Source organism: Bidens hawaiensis, unplaced genomic scaffold (assembly GCF_021521415.1).
Source record: "Bidens hawaiensis isolate Kalapana, Puna unplaced genomic scaffold, B.hawaiensis_p1.1 tig00020502_1, whole genome shotgun sequence".
NCBI lineage: Eukaryota > Viridiplantae > Streptophyta > Magnoliopsida > Asterales > Asteraceae > Bidens > Bidens hawaiensis.
This window is the reverse complement of record NW_027493130.1, coordinates 182,675-187,306: the sequence shown is the minus strand read 5'-3', so window position 1 is coordinate 187,306 and position 4,632 is coordinate 182,675.

The window sequence follows — 4,632 nt, the reverse complement described above, 5'->3', positions numbered from 1 at the left end:
ATTATCCAGATTATAAAATTACAAGTTAAGAAAATAATTACATAATGTATATGAAAAAATGTATTACATTTATACATGTGTATGTACTGTGTGTATATAAATTGATTTTATTTATATCACAAAATGATTTTTTTATAATAAACTTAATAAAAAAATGCACGTGCAAAAACGTACTCGAGAATGCTCCTTTTATTGAAGCTTTCATTGTCGGTATCATATATGTGTAACTGAAAAAATTCAGGAAGAAGACTTATCATACAGTAGTCATACAATAGTAGTTCTGACCACTCAGCCTAAATATTGAAGAAGTGTTACCTTTATTGATATATTTATAAATTTACAAGCCATAGAAGAGAAAGAGAATATAAAATTATAACGGAGGATGTTCTTCAAGAACTATTTTTTCTGAGATAAACCATGAAAAAGATTTTGATATTTTAACAACATAACAAATAGCACATTAACCCATTTAATTTTGTGAATAGTTTGCTTCATTTGAGCTTAGTTTGCTTGACATGCTTCCCATATAACATTCTGATCACCAATGAAGGAAAAGTTAATGTTGACACAAATATTTCAAATTTGATACAAGTTAGAAGTATTGATAGGCATAGGGGTAGCATGTCATAAGTGTTTACAATCTATTCTTAAATTTTAATAGTCGAGGGAAAAATAGTTAATTTACCAAATCCCGAACATTTTAATTTTTTCCAGTAATGTTCTTGAAAATGAATTTGAAACCCAAATTATGTTTAAAATTCTAACTTTCATCATTTTGACATTTCAAGTCAACACTTTGAACCCGTAACAAATTTAAGGATAAATCTGTTTGCATTCTCAAACTTTAAAAAATACTCAAATTTCTCATTTTTGACTCATAACAAATTTTGACCCAAATGTAATTAACTTGTACCAAACAATCTATTTACCAATTATTTAATGTAAAAACCACATTTAGATTTCACAAAACCCGAAACAATGCTTGATAAAAAAAATACTATAAATTAAATACGATAAACTTTGTTATATATGAAAATGATTGGTATATATATTTACTAAATTAACCAAAAAAATATATAGTTTACTAAATTAACTAAAAAAATAATAGATTTAAAACTTATATTCAAAATTTATAAATTTACATGACAATTTACAACAATAATAATAATAGATAAATGGATTGATTTTAAAAATAATGGATCAACTTTTAAGCATAGATTTATGATTTAATAATTTAAAAAATTACTTTGAAAGCATGTTCGAGTTTTGTTTTTCTTTATAATCTTTAACAATATACATAGTAAAATATTTAATGATAACATTTGAAAATATATACTCCTTTCAATGTTTAACAAACATGGTATGTTGTTAATTTTTGGATTTCATCAAGTATTTTGGAATAAATAGTAAAATAATATGTTAATTATTATTTTTATAAAAGTATATAAATATAATATAAATAAAATATAAAAGGAAAGTGAATATGGACATGTATTAGGTCAATTAAGATAATAGTTTTGGAGGAAAAAAGTTGTGAGGTTAATCATAAACTGACATATGTCACAATTATTTTACTATATTAGAATATGTAGATTATTATTATTATTGTTATTATTATTATTACTATATATTATATATTATATACTATATATTAAAGGAAACGTTCCTGCTACAGTAAATTTCTACACTTTACACTTTTAGTCCCTCCATTATTAATTTATATCAAGCTAGGCCCTTAAACTGTTTTAATTTGATCCCAAACAATCTCTTTTGCTAAACTTTGTTTAATTTTGCCCCTAAAATGTTAATGGTTTTAATATGTTCACTAATTTGTTATTATATATGTATATTTAAGTTACTGGTCTTTTTTAATGACCACCATACGAAGTTTTTATTAAATTTCTTAGTATATCGTTACGACATGTTTATTTCATCTATGTTGCGCCGTCAAAACAAAGATGTTTTCAAAATAAAGCATACAAGTTTCGTTGAAAATGAAATTGTGTTTGCAATATAATATAATTTATTATTGTAAGCTATATAATGAGTATGGTACCACGAAATGATAGTCATTATTATATTTTTGTATATTTGCATTTAAAATTCGATCGCGTTACCGAGTTCCTTGCGCAACGTGCAAAGGGAACACACTAGTATATATTAAAGGAAACCTAAGGGTACTGTAGCAGCCATAGTGAAATTTTGATATTTTCATATTTAGTCCCTACAAAATTTTGAATAACACATTTTTTTTCCATTTAGATAAATTTTCAGTAAGGTCCCTTTAACTTTCGGAAGAACGAATTGTTATAGTGAAAGTTATCATTATGCAGATTTAGTACCTACAGATTTTGAAAAGTATAATTTTGGTTCCGTTTGATCAATTTTCAATTAAGTCCATTCAGTTTTGAAATTTAACATTAATATTTTTTTTATTATTTAGCAGTACAATTTTTAAAATTAGGTAAATTTATTTTATTTGCTTATTAAAGTAAATACTTTTGTTAGTTATAATGTTTAACGATTTGGAGTTAACGTAATTTTTACTACACTTGCGGTGTGTTTTTCTATCTTCGTTTCAAACCAAGTCGATATAGGTACAATAACGAACTGAGCTAATACCAAACAAATGCCCACCGTAAAACGCAGGAAATCTCACTAGTTATTGTTATTACATTTTTATTGTTATTATTATTATTAGTCAATCTATTATTGTTTTTTTATATAGATGAAGACTTATTATTATTATTATTATTATTATTATTATTATTATTATTATTATTATTATTATTATTATTATTATTAAGTTTGTTTTGACACAAAATGAATATATTGTCTATTGGAAGTAAACTATTAAAATTTTTATAAGTTATAACATTAAATCCGATAACGGCCTCAAACTTTCACTTTTATTACGAAAAGGCTATAAATATCAATCGTCATAAATTGTGATCGGGCACCAATACGAATTTAAACTCAATGATAATTATAGGTATTTGCAACGTTACTTCTTGCAACAAGAATTCACTTTTAGTCTTGGCCTTTCGTCATTTAAAGCCTTCACGTAGTTGACTTTACAACTTTAATAACCTTGTGAGGATCATTTTAACATCTTATCAGGTGAGTAATCACACCTCCTTTTTACTATTTTTGTTTTAGGGACATTATTATTATTATTATTATTATGCTCAAACCAATTTCATTATTTGCGTGGTTGTGATATTGCTCGATTAATTGTTGATTGCTATATGAATTATGTGTTTACTGCTTTTTTGGTTGGTTGGTATCTCATCCTCATCCTCATAGTATGATCATATGTCGTCCGAGTATACATGTGTTTATTCTAGTGGCATGTTCGAAAAGACGCAATTGTTTACTTTTACTTTATATTGTTTGTTGGTTGCGAATTCGTCTGAGTAGACATGTCCGTATTCTAGTGGCATGATCCAAAAGACACATCTATTTTTTTATATTAATTGATGTTATTCACATACGCTAGGAATTTCTCATTATTATTACTATTATATTTATACAAAATTGTGATTACTCTCTCAACGTGTGTTGTTGACAAACTATTTTCACGCATAATGCAGGTCGTTATATGAAGTGAAGAATTAGTTTGGACTCTAGGCTAAAAGTTATAAAAGTTCAAATATTGTTCTAATTTCTTTTGTTTTAAATACTTTGCGTATTTTGATATGAATGAAATAAATCTGATACTGACACTTAATATTTTTCTAGTGTCTTTGATCTATGATGCAAATTATGTCGGGCCCCGGCATGTTCCGCCGTAGGTTGGGGTGTGACAAAACTTGTGTACCTGCATCATATATAAAATAATACAGTCAACTACATGAATAATTGGTGAACAACCATAGATTGAGACACACACACACATACATGCATACATACATACATACATGCATAAAATAGATTGAAAACGTATGATTGAATAACATGTGTGATCAAACCTTGTTGACTTGTGTCCATAACCCGAAAGTTATGCCATGTCGGTTCTGATCGTTTGCATGCCAAAACAAGTCAATTTCGGACGGACGTCACCCAGATAGATCTATCATCGTCACCGATGGCTTGTTAAGTATATGATTCACACTTGATTGATTGATTCATTGATTGATTGATTGATCGTTTGAATATCCACACAACACAACACATAGCATGAATATACATATAACATAGATTGAATTGCATGACTGAAAGAATAACAAAATCATGATTGTTTAATACGACACATGATACAATATTGTTTAAAAGTAAAAACAGGGTATGATTAACTCACTTGGATATGAGTGCGAGAATGGCAAAGCCTAAAAGTGAGTTGGATGTTTGACACGGGAAGACTACAAACGGTTTATCCTAATTTGAATAACACAAGTATGAATATTCAAACGAATATGGACCACTTATAGTTTCTAAGATCATGAGCGTTTTGGGGACTTTGGTTATGGTTAAATGATATAAATGAGCTGAATATAATAAAATGTAAAAATAAATTATGTTTAAGATACTTATACGCAAAAATATTATATATACATATACATATGTGCATAAAAATAGGGAACTATGTTTATCAACAATAGTTATCTCTGATGATTAGTAAATATACTTTTA